At 40.4% G+C, this 21,554-nt stretch overlaps 1 long non-coding RNA gene across 1 annotated transcript; it reads left to right on the top strand.

Annotated features, from left to right (window-relative positions):
* Positions 1-36: 36 nt before the first annotated feature.
* LOC142941717 (uncharacterized) lies at positions 37-18,434 on the top strand. The gene is made up of 3 exons (XR_012951531.1): positions 37-176; positions 7,029-7,150; positions 7,987-18,434. It is a non-coding gene; the product is annotated as an uncharacterized LOC142941717 (long non-coding RNA).
* The last annotated feature ends 3,120 nt before the right edge of the window (positions 18,435-21,554 follow it).

Genomic DNA, 21,554 nt, shown 5'->3' with positions numbered 1-21,554 from the left:
GCGCAGATGGTCTTTCGTCACTTCCTGTGAAGGTTCCGGACTCATTCTTCCAAATGTTTCTTCTTCAGCTGAGAAACGTGAAGCCTTTCTTTACACATGAAGACATCACATGGGAGTAGTGCGAGTACTTAACAAGGAAGAAGAAGAAGATCCGGCGATTGTTCAGCCTACATGTGGTACGTTTCACTCGTTTATTTCGTCCTATTTCGATCATGGTTGTGTTTTTCTCAAAACTGTATCATGGCTGCTGGGGCTGTTTATCCCCCCCCGGTGATAAACTCGAAAGAGCAACACCGTTGAGTCGTGAAATCACAGTGGAGCTTCGTTGTGTTTTTCCCACTTTGTCGCTGTAGAGAATGTCGGTGTTTTGTAACGTTAAATAAATCACATTTTGAGGGAGGAAGACTCTACTCTCAGGGTCTGGAGAGGAAAGTTGAAACTCATGTTTTGGAGCAGAAAATGGCGTTTATTGGGAAGAGGTGTCCTTTGAAACTGTCTTAACAATGTTAAAGCCCAAACATATTGAACTACACTGATGAAAAACCTATTTGAAATGTATAATTGTCAGAGTTGGAAGCTAAACTGCATTATCTAAAGAAGCTGAAAGGTTAATGGTCCAGCCAGCGTGTTTCTCAGATTGGAGTGAGACAAGGAGAAAAGGTGATGTGGTGATCTTCACAATAAAACATCTTTGATGTGAGTGTTAAGATGTCTACACCGTCTTTCCCTCCGTTAAAGTTTAAGTTCCGTTATGTTCCGTTACAGTTAATACTTGCTGGGTTAAGGCTAACGTCCACTGCATGCGGAACTTTGTTGACTTTTAACGTTCATCATTATCGCGATTTAGGAGGAGAAAACACTGCGGTCAAGCCAGCCTCCACTTCGAAAAACACAGTTAAGCCAGCTCGCACGTTGTTTTGCGGTAGGCGTATGTACTATGCATTACGGTAGTAGCGTGTAAGAACTGACTTCAAAATAAGATAAATTCCGGTTAGCATGAGAGGACATGTCTCATTCATTCAATAAGTCTGTAAATCATAGATAAATGTATTAATAAATAAAAAACATAATCAAATAGATACATCCATCAATGAAACCGAATGAATGAATAAGTATACATTTTGTAAATTACAACTTTAAACACACAATAATATTTGCCACATGCAAACTGTATTTCAGGGAAAACATTGAATTCCAATTGTGTAAATAGTAGGGGTGCAACGGATCACAAACCTCACGGTTCGGTTCGGATCACGGTTCTTGAGTCACGGTTCGGATCATTTTTCGGATCAACAAAGAAAAGTGAGAGGAGACAAATATAACTTTGCTTTCCATTTATTAATTAAAGAACTTCAAGAACACTTAAAGAAAAGAACTTTGGGATATAATCTTACATAAAAACAAAAAATATTGAAGATGCCCAATTTGAAATAAATAAATAAAAATAAAACATTCAAGAATATTCAATTCTGTTAAATTTAAGTGCAACATGAGGTATGTTGATACCCTCGTCCTTTGATCAATATTGAAAGAAAGAAACAGCCAGTGAGCTAGCTTCCACTGTTTAGACTGAACTGAACTGCTAGTCAACAACTTGGGTCTATGTTTACTTCCTGTCGGGTTATGTCATTCAAATACACAATAATGTTTACAATAATTACCATTATTTTCAAAAAGATGAGAATATCTACATTGCCTGGGGAGAGGGTAGACCTTTCTGTCGTGATATTACTATTGGGCCTGTCTAGCTTCCACTCTCCTCTTCCACTCTTCTGTCAGTACCTGCCCCAGGTGTGTGTCTGTGTGACGCTCACAGAGGGGCGTGTCTGCAGCACCGGACTATGAATATCCACTCTGCCGTGGTGAAAGCACTCTCTACAGTCTTTTCCTTCTCATAGAGGCCTGGAACAGCTTCACACTGAAGTGGGTCCGTGAGTGGATTTCGTATCGTGGCTCAAGCATTTTAACCAGATTTTGAAATCCTTTGTTTTCCACAACGGAGTGTCCCCCGTCGCTGACAGACGGGATGGTGGCTCTTCATATGTGTGGACATGCCGATGTATTGCCGTTACTTGCGACTTAAATGACGCCGGGGGCTTCTCAACTTCCTCTGCTCGCCATGACTTTCGCCGTTAAATGCTTTTAACCTGCTCCGTTCACGTGAACACACTACTGCTTTATATCTGTTCACTGACACTCTGCATTGATTTTCGGGGACTTGTTACTTGAAAAGGAACAGCAGCAGTAAAACTTTATTACACACTATTATGATTACACTGTAAAAAAAAAAGAAAAACAATACTCGAGTGATCTGAACCGTGAGGGGTGATCTGTTACACCACTAGTAAATACGTATTCAAATATATCAATAAAGAATACATTTACACAGACCAGTACGACTTCAAAATTAGATTTTGAAGGGCTTTCATTTTGAAATGCTACATCAGAATGTCCTGATTATCCCGGAGTCACACTCTGAGGTAGTGTACTATTAATCTGAAGTGAAAGTATTATGTAACGATGGACCATTTCTTTTAAATCTAATCTGAAATGTGAGGTAAATTGGCTCATGAATGAGATTGTAAAGGGCTTTTATTCTGAAATTCTACATAAGAATGTCCTGATATTCTCTGAGGTGGTCTGCTATCAGTCCCAAGTGAAATTAGTCACTTTGTGTAACCTTAAAGTTTATGGATATGATGTAGTGTACTGTCATTTTGAAGTCATACTGGTCTGTGTTAATGTATTCTCTATTAATATATTTGATTCAGTATTCACAGAATCGGAATTTTATTTTTCCTTAAAATACAGTTTGCATGCAGTAAATATTATTGTCTTTAATTAAAGTTATTTACGTATGTATCTATTTATGTTTTTAATGTGTTAATTAATTTATCTATGATTTAAAGACTTATCAGAACCCTTTATTGCCGATATATGTTTCACATACAAGGAATTTGTCAAGGCGGGTGGTGCATAACATTAGACAATAACATTAAACAATCAACAGTGCAAGAAATAGAAACATTAAAATTTACAATAGAATTTAAAAGAATATAAAATAAAGTGCACAACAAACAGATAACAGGACTGTAAACAAGTGTAATGTAAGTAAAATGTAAAAGTGACAAGTGTATTAAAATATGAAGGGATGTGCAGGAGAGTAGTAGGTACAGAGGCATGAGCCCCTGCTGGGCTGGGGGAGGGGGGGCTGGTGGTCTGGGGCTGGTTGATGGAGCTGTGGGGGATGGAGTCAGGACTGTCCCATTGTCTTTCAAATCTACAGTAGAGCTCATTCAGCTCATCTGCCAGGTGGAGTTCATTCATGGAGTGGGGGGTTTTAGGCTTGTAGTTGGTGATCTGTCTGAGACCTCTCCAGACAGAAGCAGAGTCACTTGCTGAGAGCTGGTGTTGCAGTTTCTCAGAGTACAGACGTTTAGCATTCCTCACTGCCTTGCTAAACCTGTATTTTTGCATCTTTGTACAAGTCCTTGTTCCCACTCCTAAATGCCTGATCCTTGTGCAGCCTTAGCTGGCTGAGTTCCGCTGTAAACCAGGGTTTGCCATTGTTGTAACTCACCCTGGTGCTTGTTGGAACACAGCTGTCCTCACAGAAGCTGATATATGAAGTTACAGCCTCTGTGTACTCATCCAGACTGTTGGTAGCAGTCCTGAAGACATCCCAGTCTGTACAGTCCAAGCACGCCCGAAGATCCTCCAGAGCTTCACTGGTCCACTTCTTGAATTTCCTCACCACCGGTTTACAGAGCTTTAATTTCTGCCTGTTTGCTCTTATTTTGAAGTCAGTTCTTACACGCTACTACCGTAATGCCTAGTACATACGCGTACCGCAAAATGACGTGCTTGACCGCAGTGAAAAAACGTAACGTGATGAAACATGCAGCCCCCCCTCATGTTCCGGTTCAGTCCACGCGATTTCGTGGTCAGAATAACTTTCACGACCACGAAACATGAGGCCCAGATACTGATGAGATGATGTGGTCAAAGAGCTTCAAGTGCAGCTTGACGCAGGGCTGAGATGTAAATGAGCTGGGCCTGGATAAAGGTGGAGGTCTAAACAGACGTGAAGGGAGAGCAGCACAGCTTCCCGCTGTCACAGTATTTTAAATAAATTGATAAGGCAGGGTATGCTAAATGCAGCCTCTGCTCCAAGGAGATAAAGTAGAGAGAGATTGGTGCGTGTGTGTAACTGGTTGCCATGATGAGGAAGCGCCTGGTTGGAGAGGCAGATTGATTAAGAAACGTTACAGTAAACAGTGATTAAGAACAACACTCCTGCCTCCCTTTTAACAAAAAGCAGGAGTCTGAGTGACAAAATATGGGAGTAATGGAGCAGTTGGTTGGAGTTCATGTCGCTCTGCGGCTCTTTGAGACAAATGTGTAAGTCCGTTGGATTCCATGGACATCTGTGTGCGACAGCACAACATTTCCAAGCTTTTTGGCCAAAAATGGTGTGTAAAGAGTAAAAATTGTGGGACTCGGTGCAATTTGTTTGTAAAAATCCCAGAAGATTTTCAAGCTCCGCTCCACTCTGACAGTTATGCCCTCACTCTAGCGCTGAACATTCTGTGCAATACACACCCATTATAAAATCTGAACGGACTCAAAATTTTCCTGAAACTTAATCTGTGACTTCATGAAAACTGTGCTAGCTATCAAAATGTTCATTTGGCTAAATAAAGTGCAGCGTTTTGTCTACGTTTTAAACTTTAAATCATTTTTCTACGTTAATGTATGGCTAGTCAATATGGGCCCAAAGTGTTTTTTAGCTCTCTTCACGCCGAAACCCCATTCAAGTTTTACTGCCTTTGTGCTACAAAGCCACACTGAATAATAATATTGATTGGAAAAAAAAAAGCTAACTATACAGCTGTTCAACTACATCTGAAATACAAATCACTGAATAATAAATTATTTTTTTGCTTAAATTAAATATTGTTATCACTTAATTTTCTTCTCAGAGTACACCAGAATGCAACATTTTAAAGCTCATATTGAAAATGCAATTCTCCCGGGATGCTCCCCCCCCCCCCCCCCCCCACCCACACAGGGTTTCAGGCATGTCACCTTTTTCACCTCTTATGAGTATGCAGTTAATCCATGGGGCTTTTATTTTTGAAAGGGTGGGAGTGGGTGGGGGAGAGGAGACAGAATCAGAATTTTTGACACACACACACACACACACTCACTGAATCAGCATTCCAACTATTGTTCTTCTTATCTTTAACTCCAGCCATTTGACTCCATGTTAATTCTGATGACAAATGTCTCAAAGAAAGCAGACGGTACCAGTTTTCTAATTTGCTCTGTAGCTCACATTTTTAACACCACAAACCTAAAAACTACATCACCGCATTCAGCAGAGTCTTATCTTTCTCATGATATCCATATTTTGGCAATCAGACTCCTGGAAAAGGAGGCAGGAGTGTTGTTCTTAATCACTGTCTACTGTAACGTTTCTTAATTAGTCAGCCTCTCCAATCAGGTGCTTCCTCACCAGGGCAACCAGTGACACACACACTCGCTCTGTCTGTCTACCTCTCTGTCTCTCTCTACCTCTCTGTCTCACTCTCTTTGTCTGTCTGTCTCTTTCTGTCTTTGTCTCTCTACCTCTCTGTCTCACTCTCTCTTTGTCTGCTGTCTCTTCCTGTCTCTCTGTCTCTCACACACACAGTCACTCAGGTCTCAGAGATTTTCACTGCTACTGCTATTGCTACTACTACTACTACTACTACTACTACTGCTATTACTGCTTCTACAAATATTACTATTACTACTACTTCTACTAATACTACTGTTATTTCAACTACTGCGATTACTACTACTACTAGTTATGTTACTACTACTACTACTACTACCGTTATTACTATTACTTTGACAGTAAAATCGTTTAGCTTCAAGCTTTTCCTGCATTGTAATTCAGCTCTTAGCTTCTTTAGATTTAGATAATGAGGTTTAGCTTCCAACTCTGCCAGTTAGACATTTCAACTAGAAGGGTTTTCAGCAGTGCAGTTCAATGCTTTTGGCCTTCAACATTTGTCAGACAGGTCGTCTTTTCAGCACTTTTTCTGAGGAAATGCATTTTCAAGTTGTTCAGTGTGGCTTTGTAGCAGAAAAGCAGTAGAACTGCCTGTGCCAAAGCACACTGTATATAATCCATCGGGTTTAATAATCTTTATCCGCCAGAAGGTTTGCCGCGCTTCTCCTCACACAGCGTTGCCAACACCTGCGCAAAAAATACATCAAAACGTGAGGCCTGATCGGGAATCGTGTGCTATCTATTTTCTAGAAAGATTCGCCCAGCGTTTTTCCCGAAAAACGGAGCATAATTCATTTGAATGGGGTTTCGGCGTGAAGAGAGCTAAAAAAAACGCTTAACTTTGGGTCCATATTGACTTAAGGTGTGTGTCGAACATTATGATTCTGTCTCCTCTCCCCCACCCAGTCCCACCCTTTCAAAATAAAAGCCCCTTAGAGAAACTGTATCTTAACATTAAGCTCAGAATGAGGTTCATGTTAAGTTCAAGTATTTCCATCACAAATACAGAAACGTAATTTTCAAAGGTATGTATCTCAAACAAATATGTTTATCTCTAATACAGAAATGACGGGACCCATTTGTGGACTGTCCATCACGAATACAAGATTCAATCCAAGAGTATGAATCTAAAATGTAGAAAAGAGAGAAGCGATATCTCAATTGAACGACACCACCGGTAACATTGGCGCATATATATATATATATATATAATTCAGTGATATGATACTCTGAAATGGGCCTTTCTCCAGATTGAGTACTTTTATTTTAGAAACTTAAAGAATATGTTCATGCTAATACTTTTGTACTTTTACCTCATGAGATTTTTAATGCAGGACCGTAACTTGTAACAGTGTGTCTACACTGTAGTATTACTATATCTGAATACTTCTTCCACCGCTGTTCAACTCTGTTGTGTCTATTTTTGGAGGGCATGAGCTAACCAACTTTTCAAAATTGTTTCATTCAGGGTACCACTGTACTACCGCCGTCCCATCGCTGATTGGGGGATGTCCAACTAAGATGCAGATATGCAGTGTGGGCAAGACATGTTGGAGGAACTCCTTGCTAAGCTAAATCCTGTGTTATGAGGTAAGTAGCAAGCTGACATCACTACAGATCAGATCGTAATTGCATTGTGCAAAGATTATAATCCAAAAGATGTGGTTCTTGTAACTCAATTTGAAGGCTAGGGAGACTTTACTCTAATATTAACATGTAGTGTCCATGGGGTGAGGCGATAGTCAGAATTCCCTTTTTCACAGAGATTCCACAACACTATTGTAAAGAAGGTCGCCATTTTTTCTTTTTTACACTGAACCAAATAACTCCAGCAAGTTTGTGTCCAGGATGGGAGAGGTCGGCCACAGTCGCACAAAAGCACAAAGACGTTTTAAAGATGTCAACAGCAGAGACAGCTGATTAGACAGTCTGGTCCGGCTGCTTTGCAGAGCTTCTGTCACTTGAGAATCCTGTTAATCTCCCAGTTTTGGACAGGCTCAGGCTCCGGCCCCTGCATCATATTTAAACTCAATGCACCCTCTGTTAACTTTAGCTGTAGCATATTGCTGCTTGAGAAATCCCTTCACCTAATCTCTAAAGAAATGCTCGTCCCTTTATTGCAACTTTTTTTGGCCATAGTATTTTAGTGTTTAGATAGAATGATCAATCGTCTAGCCAAGAAAATGTCAATGATATTGCCTAATGCCTATCACAAGTAACCAGAGACTCAACGTTATGATCAGCAGTCCAAAACCCAAATGTATTAAGTTCACAACAAGATGGTGACAAAAGTGCAAATCCTCACATTTGAGAACCTGTAAGTGTAAAATGTCTGATATTTATGAATACATTTAAATTGTGTATGACTCCAGGCTAAGATATATTGTTGATCATGTATCCTTTTTTTCCTCATGAACTGATTACAGGAAAGAATGACATGGACGACAAAGAAGAATAGATCATTGTAATGGACAACATGGACACCCGCAGTCTGGAAGACCACAAAAAGATGGATTCCAACAAAGTATGGCAGTGGCGCATTATGCGTGGAAAGGAACATTCAAGGTGTCTAGAACCATTCCATCACAGCAATAGAATAGGATTGGATTTTAATGTAACATCCAACACACAGAAAAAAATGGACTTACAGTTAGTGACAAATGGTGTCATACTTGAGGTCTGTGACTTTGCTAAAACGGTAAACGAGAGTAAAGGGCATTTTATCACTAACATTGTGGAGAATAATTTTGATCTTGGGTTGAAAGATGAGCAACAACTGACTGACTTTACTGCTCAAATTCTGCACAAAGTCAAAGACCTGATCAGGAAACCTCCTACAGATACAAAAGAAGTTTTTACTCTCTTTGACACGTCATCAAAACCAGAACGCAAAAGCAACAATGGACTGAACATGGCATCTGCAGAAAGTAAGACTGAATGTTTTGTGGTCGAGATGGATGATACTGCTGATGGTGAACATGGAGATGAATACACATGTTCACAAGAAGCATCCAACGACTACATGAAGACGGAGAGTCTCTTGGAAGAGATGGAAGGAGCACACGGTGAAGACAGTGATGAATTTAAGTGTTCAGGAGAAGTGTCAGCAGAAGAACTGAAGGAGGATGGTCCTCTCCCTAAGTTTCCTTATTGTGAAGCAATTGGTCTGAACCTTGATGTTGGGTCAAAACAAAGTCTAGATCCAGGTTTGTTAACAAAGGGCGTGATGTTGGAATTGGTACACTTCACCAAAATACTGACTGCATCCTACAAGCTTATTGTTCTGGGTGTGCTGGAACACAATTTTGAACTTGATCTCAAGAGTCAACATGAAAAAAATCAAATTTGGTTCAGGATATTACACCTACTAAAGAGAAGAGATGGACTTATCACCACTGGTAGTGGGATCAGCATGGAGTTTAAAAGTGAGCCATTTTCCTTCCAGACAAACCCCTTCAAAGGATCCAGAGGCTCAGCACTGTCCAGTATGGAAGTCCAGCAGACTCTGTTTAAAGAAGTGACAAAAAGAAGGCAGTCTGGTTTCAAAAGTAAACGGGAAAAGAGGGCTCTGTTAACAACAAGTGAAAGGGCAAACAAAAGAGGACAGTCTAAAGACATGGAGACAAACATAATCTCTCATCACACTGAATTGTGTACCACTCGAACAGCAGAGGGAGATCGTTGTCAAACTTGTCCTCTAGGAGAGTCTGATCTAGACTCAGTTGAACTCAAAGACTCAGAAAACTCTGGCAATGAAGATAACAGATTACAAATCCCAAAACATTCTCTGAGCTCAGACACCTCATCTAGTTTACCAACTGTAAACTCAAATCTGAACCCACAGTTTGCAAGCCAGCCTGATGAGAGAGGAATTGGTGGAGGTGAAGAGCAAACACAGACTCCAAAAGATGCACCAAACGAAAGTGACATGGAAGAAGAGGAAATGGGAACAGAGAGCATGTGGAAGATGCGTGCTAACCGTGGAAAACAAATCCTCTCTGCATTAGAGTTTGGTCCATTCAATAGGTCCAAGACGTTTGGCCTTGAATTCAACATTGGATTTGGTCCAAAGCAAAACTTCAGTGTTGACTCTCTTCCTGATTATATTCTGCTTGAAATTGCTAAATTTGCCCTAGCAATGAATTCATCCCAACAGAATTTCATCATGGAGATTCTTGAGTACAACTTTGACATCAGCCTGGAGAGTGAACACCAGAGACATATTTTCACAAGTGAAATTATGAATAGAGTAAGACAACTGAACGATTGTGAAGATGCGGTCAAGTTCTCAAAAGAGGTCTTTGAAGTTCATGGTCCCATACCATCAATAAGTATGGCAACTCAGAGTGTGGGCAGTGCCAATGCTGAACTCAGCAGCATATCGAGGATGGAGGAATGTGATGTCGCCTGCGGGTTTCCTCCTCATTCACAGGTTGACACTAAAGAACATATTTCACAGGAGAGTGTGGATCTTTATCCCTTCTGCAAGGAAATTAGTCTGAAACTACATGTGAACAATACTCGACCAAATAAGAAAATGGATATCAACAAACTGACCTATGGAGCAATGACTGAAGTGACAAACTTTGCAGAAAAGTTGTGTGGAACATTTGAGCAGATTTGTGTTGACATCCTAAAACACAATTTGGATCTTGATTTGCAACGTGGAGATTCTGACCATGCCAGAAGTATTGTTGCACGAATTCCTGCTATGTTGGAGGAAGGCAAACTAAAAACATATTTAAAAGAGTTCAAGAAAATCAATTACTCGATAAATGACTCCTCAACAAACGTGAAACTGGATTCCCAGTACAACCCATATTCAGATGCAGTTAGTGCTGATTCACCCCAGGCTGCAATCATTGACCAAGATGTTAACAGTTTCCCTGACATAGAACACCAAAATGAGTTTGAATTAAAGCTGTGGCAATTGCGGGCCAATCATATTCAGAAAATCCTCTCAATACCTCATGAAGAACATTGTCCACTTTATTCTTACTCCAGATGCAAGAAATTAGGCATTGATTTCAATGTAGGATCTGGAGTAAAACATAATCTTGATCCCAAATTGCTAACCAATGGCATCATGGTTGAACTTCACACATTTGCCACAGCCCTACTATCAGCCCAAAAGCATTTCATCACAGAGATACTGGAGTATAATTTCCATCTGAATTTCAACAATGAGCTGTGTCGCAGTGCCTTTACTAACAAAATTATGATGAAGATGAGAAGTAAGAAATTGGTACAAAAATGTGGTGTTCGTCAAATGAAAAGGCAGTTTGAACTCCCTGACCCAAAATGTAGACCAGGACCAAGCCATGTGAGAGTGATATATTGCCCCAAATGCGATCAAGTTAGAAATCATAAGCATCGTCAGGATAACCCTGACTCTGGTCACATGCATCATCCTCGTCCACGTACCATGACTGATGCAGGCTCTGCTGATGGAAACTGCACTGCACAAGAACCAGCAAAGGATCCGTCCTCTACCTTCTCAGCAATAGAGGAGATGATAATGGACAGATACCTTGTCTGCAAGGAAATAGGTTTGAACCTGTGTGTGGACAAAGACCAACCAGAAGAAAAGCTTGACCCGCATGTATTGACGAACGGGGTTATGGGGGAAGTGGCTCATTTTGCCAAAAGATTGTGTGGAACAAAACACAAGATCGTTGATGATATCCTTCAACACAACTTTAACATTGACATCCAGGAACGAGATGTAAATCCTGCATTGCAGTTCTGCGGAGTGACGAAACAAAGTGATTGCTTGCTCTCCTGGCTCAATAAAGTATTCGTTATTCAACGTTTATCTCACACACAACCTGGACATGTAAGTAAACTAAAACGGGCAGCTGCTATGCACGGAAGTGAATTGAAGAAAACTATCAAAAAAAGAAAGCTGCCACTGCAAACACAGAAGAAAATGCCTAAGACAAATCCTCCAAGTAAAGAAAACCGCTTTCCCATTTTCACGGAAAATAGTTTGACACCAGGAGAGAAAGAGAAACTGGACTTGAAGCTAATGAACAAATCTGTGTGTGACATGGAACGAGAAGAAATGGCAGAAGAGGATGACTACACTTGTCCTCTAGGAGAGTCTGATCTAGACTCAGAAAACTCTGGCAATGAAGATAACTTACGAGTCCCAAAACATTGTCCTCTGAGCTCAGACACCTCATCTAGTTTACCAACTGTAAACTCAAATCTGAACCCACAGTTTGCAAGCCAGCCTGATGAAAGAGGGTTTGGTGAAGATGAAGAGCAAACACAGTCTCCAAAAGATGCACCAACTGAAAATGACATAGAAGAAGAGGAAATGGGAACAGAGAACAACATGTGGAAGATGCGTGCCAAACGTGGAAAACAAATCCTCTCTGCATTAGAGTTCGGTCCATTCACTAGGTCCAAGACGTTTGGCCTTGAATTCAACATTGGATTTGGTCCAAAGCAAAACTTCAGTGTTGACTCTCTTCATGATTATATTCTGCTTGAAATTGCTAAATTTGCCCTAGCAATGAATTCATCCCAACAGAATTTCATCATGGAGATTCTTGAGTACAACTTTGACATCAGCCTGGAGAGTGAATACCAGAGAAATATTTTCACAAGTGAAATTATGAATAGAGTAAGGCAACTGAAAGATTGTGAAGATGCAGTCAAGTTCTCAAAAGAGGTCTTTGAACTTCATGGTCCCATACCATCAATAAGTATGGCAACTCAGAGTGTGGGCAGTGCCAACGCTGAACTCGGCAGCATATCGAGGATGGAGGAGTGTGATGTCGCCTGTGGGTTTCCTCCTCATTCACAGGCTGACACTAAAGAACATATTTCACAGGAGAGTGTGGATCTTTATCCCTTCTGCAAGGAAATTAGTCTGAAACTACATGTGAACAATACTCGACCAAATAAGAAAATGGATATCAACAAACTGACCTATGGAGCAATGACTGAAGTGACAAACTTAGCAGAAAAGTTCTGTGGAACATTTGAGCAGATTTGTGTTGACATCCTAAAACACAATTTGGATCTTGATTTGCAACGTGGAGATTCTGACCATGCCAGAAGTATTGTTGCACGAATTCCTGCTATGTTGGAACAAAAGAAACTAACAACATATTTTAAAAAGTTCAAGAATAGCAATAGCTCAATTAATGACCCCTCAACAAACGTGAAACAGGATTCCCAGAACAACCCAAATTCAGATGCAGCTAGTGCTGATTCACCTCAGGCTGCATTCATAGACCAAGATGTTAACAGTTCCCCTGACATAGAACACCAAAATGAGCTCAAATTAAAGCTGTGGCAATTGCGGGCCAATCGTGTTCAGGAAATCCTCTCAATACCACATGAAGAACATTGTCCACTTTATTCTTACTCCAGATGCAAGAAATTAGGCATTGATTGCAATGTAGGATCTGGAGTAAAACAGAATCTTGATCCCAAATTGCTAACCAATGGCATCATGGTTGAACTTCACACATTTACCACAGCCCTACTATCAGCCCAAAAGCATTTCATCACAGAGATACTAGAGTATAATTTCCATCTGAATTTCAACAATGAGCTGAATCGCAGTGCCTTTACAAACGCAGCTGTGGACCGAATTAGAATAATGAATATGACAACAAAAAACAGAATTCCTCGAAGGAAAAAGCAGTTTGAACTCCCTGACCCAAATTGCAGACCAGAACCAAGCCATTTGAGAGTGACATATTGCCCCAAATGCTATCAAGTCAGAAATCATAAACATCCTCAGGATGACTCTGGTCACATGCATCATCCTCGTCCACATACCATGACTGATGCAGGCTCTGCTGATGGAAACTGTACTGCACAAGAATCAGCAAAGGTTCCGTCCTCTACCCTCTCAGCAATAGAGGAGATGATAATGGAAAGCTACCCTCTCTGCAAGGAAATAGGTTTGAACCTGTGTGTGGACAAAGACCAACCAAAAGATAAGCTTGAACCGCATGTATTGACACACGGGGTTATGAGGGAAGTGGGTAGTTTTGCCAAGAGATTGTGTGGAACAAGACGCAAGATCATTAATGATATCCTTCAACACAACTTCAACATTGGCATGCTGGGGCGAGATGTAAATCCTGCATTGCAGTTCAGCGGAGTTACGAGATACAGTGATTGCTCGCTGTCCTGGCTCAATGAAGTATTTGTTATTCAACGTTTGTCGAAGAAACGATATAGAAATGTAAGTCAAATGAAACTGGCTGCCATTCATAGAAGTGAATTGAAGGAAACTATCAAAAAAAGAAAGCTGGCACTGCAAACACAGGAGAAAACGCCTAAGACAAATCCAAAGAACTACTCCACTTGTCCTCTCAGAGAGTCTGATCTCGACTCGGAAGAACTCACAGACTCAGAAAACTCTGGTAATGAAGATAACTTACAAATTCCAAAATGTTCTCTGAGCTCAGACACCTCATCTAGTTTACCAACTGTAAACTCAAATCTGATCCCACAGTTTGCAAGCCAGCCTGATGAGAGAGGAATTGGTGGAGGTGAAGAGCAAACACAGACTCTAAAAAATGCACCAAACGAAAGTGACATGGAAGAAGAGGAAATGGAAACAGAGAACATGTGGAAGATGCGTGCTAACCGTGGAAAACAAATCCTCTCTGCATTAGAGTTCGGTCCATTCAATAAGTCGAGGATGTTTGGCCTTCAATTCAACATTGGATTTGGTCCAAAGCGAAACTTCAGTGTTGACTCTCTTCCTGATTATATTCTGCATTACATTGCTAAATTTGCCCTAGCAATGAATTCATCCCAACAGTATTTCATCATGGAGATTCTTGAGTACAACTTTGACATCAGCCTGGAGAGTGAATACCAGAGAAATATTTTCACAAGTAAAATTATGAACAGAGTAAGACAACTCAAAGACTGTGAAGATGCAGTCAAGTTCTCAAAAGAGGTCTTTGAACTTCATGGTCGCATGCCATCAATAAGTATGGCAACTCAGAGTGTGGGCAGTGCCAACGCTGAACTCAGCAGCATATCGAGGATGGAGGAGTGTGATGTCGCCTGCGGGTTTCCTCCTCATTCACAGGCTGACACTAAAGAACATATTTCACAGGAGAGTGTGGATCTTTATCCCTTCTGCAAGGAAATTAGTCTGAAACTACATGTGAACAATACTCAACCAAATAAGAAAATGGATATCAACAAACTGACCTATGGAGCAATGACTGAAGTGACAAACTTTGCAGAAAAGTTGTGTGGAACATTTGAGCAGATTTGTGTTGACATCCTAAAACACAATTTGGATCTTGATTTGCAACGTGGAGATTCTGACCATGCCAGAAGTATTGTTGCACGAATTTCTGCTATACCGGAGAAAAGGAATGTTATAAAGCCTATACATTTTTCAGGCTTTTTATGCAACAAGAAGCAAAGCTCAACAAACGTGAAACAGGATTCCCAGAACAACCCAAATTCTGATGCAGCTAGTGCTGGTTCTTCCCAGGCTGCATTCATAATTCAAGACGTAGACAGTTCCCTTGACATAGAACACCAAAATGAGCTCAAATTAAAGCTGTGGCAATTGCGGGCCAATCATATTCAGCAAATCCTCTCAAGACCACATGAAGAAGACTGTCCACTTTATTCCTTCTCCAGATGCAAGAAATTAGGCATTGATTTCGATGTAGGATCTGGAGTAAAACATAATCTTGATCCCAAATTGCTAACCAATGGCATCATGGTTGAACTTCACACATTTGCCACAGATCTACTATCAGCCCAAAGGCATTTCATCACAGAGATACTGGAGTATAATTTTCATCTGAATTTCAACAATGAGCTGTGTCGCAGTGCCTTTACAAAGACAACTATGAAGCATTTGACAAGTAAGAAATTGATGAAAAAATATTGTCCTCAAATGAAAAAGCAGTTTGAACTCCCTGACCCAAATTGCAGACCAGAACCAAGCCATTTCAGAATGATGTATTGCCCCAAATGCGATCAAGTCAGAAATCATAAGCATCGTCAGGATGACTCTGACTCTGGTCACATGCATCATCCTCGTCCACATACCATGACTGATGCAGGTTCTGATGATGGAAACTGCACTGCACGAGAACCAGCAAAGGATCCGTCCTCTACCTTCTCAGCAATAGAGGAGATGATAATGGACAGATACCCTCTCTGCAAGGAAATAGGTTTGAACCTGTGTGTGGACAAAGACCAACCAAAAGAAAAGCTTGACCCGCATGTATTGACATACTGGATTATGGGTGAACTGGCTTGTTTTGCCAGAAGATTGTGTGGAACAAGACCCAAGATCATTAATGATATCCTTCAACACAACTTCAACACTGGCATGCAGGGGCAAGAAGTAAGTACCGTATGGCCGTACAACAAACGGATGAAACAAGAAGATGGCTTTTTCACCTGGCACAATAAAGTATTTGTCATTCAACCATTACCAGTCAATCAATCTAAAATTGTAAGTAAAGAGAAACCGACAACGGCTTTGCATGGAAGTGAAGTGATGGAAACTATCAAAAAAAGAAAGCTGGCACTGCAAACAAAAGTGAAAATAGACACACCGGCAAGTGTCGTAAAAAAACCAGAGAAAATTGATCGGAGTGAAGTATTGGTTAGCCGTTATCCCATTTGCATAGAGATGGGTTTGGATCTAGACGTGACATCTAAATCAAGAGAGAAAGAAAAACTGGACTTGGAGCACTTGACGAGAGCTGTAGTGTTTGAGATATATAAATTTGCAGTCACGAAAAGTAAATGCTATTTGCCAAACGCTGTGTATGACATCCTTGACTATAACTTTGATATTAGCTCACAACATCACAGGAGCTGGGAATTTACAATAGCTACTGCATCCAAAGTCAACTCCATGGTCAAGGAGTATCGTAAATATCGAAATGACCCAGACAAGGTCTTCCAACTGCCATTTGTGTTTACTAAAAAGAAATGTGACTGGTATTCTAGCGAAGCGCCTGGCAAGAAGACTAACCAGGGTAATTTTGTGCGACAAGCAAGATACCTTTCAGTTGAAGGTCGTGTGCATTTACTCGATTGTGCCAAAATTAACGAGAAAACTCTGTTCCATGGGGACCCTGAGTTCCCAACAGATCCGGAGAACGATCTAGTGGATTCAGGTTGTGGCAGTCCTCTTCAGGGAAACCTACAGATAAAAGAGGAGACATATGATCCAAGTTATGGCAATATGAGTCCAGAACCAGACACGGAAGAACAATGTTGTCCACTTCATGATGATGTCAAAACAGAGTCACACATTGCCGAAGTTGAGTACTTAGTCCCAGGTGAACCGACAGGACCCCTTGGATATACTTTACTCAAATCAGAAAATGAGAATCTTCAGTATTTGCCGGCTGAAACACACGGATCTGCTGTATGTCCAAACACTGCGAGTACCATAAAAACTGAATGGGACACTGAGGTTGTGTATTTAGTCCCAGCAGGGTGCCTGGGATACTCAATGGGAACCACAGGTCAGGGCAATAAGAGCACATTGATCAAAGAAGAGCAAGAAAATGTGCCCCCGTTGATCAAAGAAGAGCAAGAAAATGTGCCCCCATTGATCAAAGAAGAGCAAGAAAATGTGCCCCCGTTGATCAAAGAAGAGCAAGAAAATGTGCCCCCGTTGATCAAAGAAGAGCAAGAAAATGTGCCCCCGTTGATCAAAGAAGAGCAAGAAAATGTGCCCACGTTGATCAAAGAAGAGCAAGAACATGTGCCCCCGTTGATCAAAGAAGAGCAAGAAAATGTGCCCACGTTGATCAAAGAAGAGCAAGAAAATGTGCCCACGTTGATCAAAGAAGAGCAAGAAAATGTGCCCTCGTTGATCAAAGAAGAGCAAGAAAATGTGCTCTCGTTGATCAAAGAAGAGCAAGAAAATGTGCCCCCGTTGATCAAAGAAGAGCAAGAAAATGTGCCCCCGTTGATCAAAGAAGAGCAAGAAAATGTGCCCCCGTTGATCAAAGAAGAGCAAGAAAATGTGCCCCCGTTGATCAAAGAAGAGCAAGAAAATGTGCCCCCGTTGATCAAAGAAGAGCAAGAAAATGTGCCCACGTTGATCAAAGAAGAGCAAGAAAATGTGCCCACGTTGATCAAAGAAGAGCAAGAAAATGTGCCCCCGTTGATCAAAGAAGAGCAAGAAAATGTGCCAGTTGACTAACACAGTTATGGAGTTCACAAAAATGAAGTGGTTATCTAACGGGAACGAGTTCCTTAATTTTCTATATTAGAGTTGACACAAGAGAGAGGTTTGTTTTACACTAAACAGATGCTGGGTGCCGCCTTTATTGCAATGAAAATGTATATATTGTTGGAGGAGAATGTAGATGATGACTTATTTCAGTTCTGCAGGAATGCATACTTTTGAAATGTTCACTGGTCAACCTTCCTCAAAAAGATGGATCCTACTAAAATGTTTCAGTATTCATGACTTGAAGCTTTGTTTTAAAATGTTTGTTTTGTGCCACACTTGGACATTTAAGCTTTTTTGGTCTTTCCTTTTCCTCTGTGGTGAGCCTCGGTTATTTGGAATTTGTAAGAGGGTATCTTGACACTGAACTTTACTCAATGGATAACAGATTATTGTATTGCATTGTTTATATTTCAATTATTTTTCTTTTCTTGTTCTACCCCGTCATATGGTACTAGTGCCTTTTCTGACCCCATACCAGCATCGTCATTTAATTCTATTATGTTTTTGTTTTGTTTTTTCAAATGGAAAAAGCCTCTGTAGATTTATGTAAAATACTTAAACTGTCAATTTCTTGAAGCTGTGATGTAAATCTGTCTACAGACAGGATACAGAAGGATTTCTGTTCACGTACATTTTATAAAAACAATTTTGATAGCATCCCGTCTCCCGCTGTCTTTTCATCTACTATGAGCGTGTAGCATATAGATAGATTTGTGGCTCATGATTATTTGCTTGGTTTGGTATTTAACATTTTGTTGGACTGCTGATTCTGCTGCATTCCAACTATTTTTTTCGTCGAATCTTTATTCAACTTTTGATCATCTTTTTAGACATTTTCTGACTTTATAATTGGTGTAGCTCAGAGCAAGTGAGGCTATCGCCAGAGTGTAGAGGAGCTCCAGAATCCTGTGAAAAAACATTTTAAATTTGCGACCAATCCCACAATTTTCACTCTTCATCCATCATTTTTGGACAAAATGTAGCTAATCTTGTCCTGGTCGCAGACACATTGCTCTGGAATCGATCAGACTTACACATTTGGCAGCCTGAAAGTCCAACAATCTGCTCCATAGAGACACATAATTAATTCTGACTCTAAAAAGATCTTGCACAGAAAACCTTCCCCCATTTCTAGATTACCACAAAAGCCACATTTGTTACACTACAGACACAACTGTCACATTATCTGTTCATCAAGTCGTCCTTCCTCTCAAGGTCTGATAACTATGGAAGCCCATTCCTGCCAGCAAAAAAAAAAAAAAGATTTCTTTTTTTTTTTTTGCTCGCTGAAAAAAAACCGGATTTTTTTTTTTTTTTTTTTTTTTTTTTTTTTTTTTCACCAGCAAAAAAAAAAGAAAATGCACCAACACTTTTGGTGCATCCATCTGTAACCACAACACTGACCAAATGTTTCCAGTTGCTATAGAAAGTCGAAATTATGAGATACTTTAACACAACAGTCGTAGAGCAGCTCTTCATAGGTTACCCTACATTTGACATATAAATGGATTGTGAGTACATTGAAGACTTCTTTAAACGTGGCTTTACAACAGATGAAATACTTCATTTGATTGATGTTTCACATGGATTGTACTGAGCAAACGCACCCTTGAATAGAATTTTAACCAAGAAGCAGCTCTGGAGTATAAAGAATAAAACCAATGTAGCTGAGGTGGCAACCTTCAATAAACAGCAACTGGAAACACCTTTTTTTTTTGCTGGCGGGAATCCATAGATATCGAAGCAATAGGAGCTACGATTTTTTTTTTGAGTTTTGAAAAGTATTTTGACGGGTGGCCCTCAGCTTTAACTCTGTAAATCTGGTGCAACTCTGTAGTCTCTTTGAAGTTACATCACTGTGGCAACCTATGATGCTGGCAGGCACACAGGTGATTGATATGAGCTAATTAGTGCAGTTTGACTGACACACATACATGAATAACTTGGAGATATTCAGGCAAAGGCATTGTTATACACCCTGTCTCTGTCATTCTGTCTCTCTGTCAACCTGTCTCTCTCTCTGGCTATGTCATTCTGTCTGTCTGTCATCCTGTCACTCTCTCTCTCTGTCTGTCTGTCTGTCATTGTGTCTGTCTCTCTTCCATGTATATCTTGTGCAACTCTGTAGTCTTTTTGAAGTCACATCACTATGGCTTCCTTTGATGCTGGCAGGCACACAGGTGATGAGCTAATAATTAGTGCAGTTTGACACAGACACACTGACACGCACAGACATACTGACACGCATACACAAATGACTTGGAGATATTCAAGCAAAGGCAATGTATTACCCCCTGTCTGTCTCTCTCTGGCTGTCATTCTGACTCTCTTCCTCTGTCTGGCTGTCATTGTGTCTGTCTCTCTTTCTCTGGCTGTCTGTCATTCTGTCTCTCTCTCTGGCTGTATCAATCTCTCTGTCTGTCATTCTGTCTCTCGCTCTGTCTCGCTCTCTGTCTCTCTCACTCTCTCTCTCTGTCTGTCTCTCTCGCTCTCTCTCTGTTTCTGTCTCTCTCTCTGTCTGTCTGTCTGCCCGCGCCCTTTCAAAATAACAGCCCCATGGATTAACTGTATTTTAGCAGGACGCTCAGAATGAGGCTTTTGTTTAATTGCATAATGCTCTTATTAATACTGTATTTCTACTACAGTTTTTCAGCAGTGTAGTGCAATGCTTTTGGCCTTCAACATTTTTAAGGCAGGTAGGTTCACATTTCTGTGTTTTCACCAGTGCTTTGCAAATGATGATGCATTTTCTAGTTGTTTTTTATTTGCTCACAATTGCTTTAAGAGTATTGAACACCAACTTTCTGATTGTCATATATCCCCAACTCAACCAATAAAAGTATCAGGGTCAGTGAGGTTATGACTGTTAACTTGTAGATGTAATACTCAAAGTGGGCTGTTGGTGGTGCTCCACACCAGCAGCTTTCTTCCTTTGGGGGCAGCAAACACTTTCCACTGCTAACATTATGAACCAGGGAGATGAAATTTACTACAGATAACTACATCTCAGAGGGATTCACTCATCACATGGGCCAGATATGGAAAAAAGGAAATTATGGAAAATTGGTTCAATAGAATTACATGGTACTCTAAATAGGCTTCAATCTAAAAATATTGTACAACTTTGACTTTAGGCCTTTAAGTACACGTGTTTGTCTCAGTAATGAGTGTGAATGAAACACACAGGTTTAACAGTAATATGGTAAAAAAAAGTAAAAAGTAAAAGTCTTAAAGTGCCCAACAGTGTGTGTGCTTTATTTACACTTACAATAAAGCAAAGTAAAATATCTAAACTGAGTCCATCACATGCATACAAACTCAGATATACACTCAATGGTCTACTTCTATTTTTTTAAAGCCTGTGCAGGGGAGGTAGAATGTACAGAAACCTCTCAAATGCTCGAGGCAAGATAAACATGACAGAATGGCACTCAACAGACATAAAAAGGAAGAATTTCCCATCTCTCCAGCTATCCAAAATAAACACTGTAAATGGGGAATCACCAATGTTTTTTTTTAAATGTCTTTCAGGGGTAAACATCCAACAAGATAATGACTTTGACTCACTGAAGCACATTGAAAAGGGGAGAAGCATTGAGTCCAGGAAAGTATATGCGTGAATAACTGAATTAGTATATTTGATAAAGGTGTGGTTTGAGTGTTTTTGTTGTTTTTACCAAAATGTCATATCATGAGGGTCAAGTAGTTTTATTGTGAAAGCCATTACCGGAAGTCCTATATCTGTGGGGCTTGACTCTCTGGAGACGCCCATTTCCA

Source organism: Anarhichas minor, unplaced genomic scaffold (genome assembly GCF_050575085.1).
Source record: "Anarhichas minor isolate MPS153535 unplaced genomic scaffold, ASM5057508v1 ptg000136l, whole genome shotgun sequence".
Taxonomy (NCBI): Eukaryota; Metazoa; Chordata; class Actinopteri; order Perciformes; family Anarhichadidae; genus Anarhichas; species Anarhichas minor.
The sequence above is the reverse complement of the archived record's forward strand: the minus strand, read 5'-3'. Positions and strand labels throughout refer to the sequence as shown.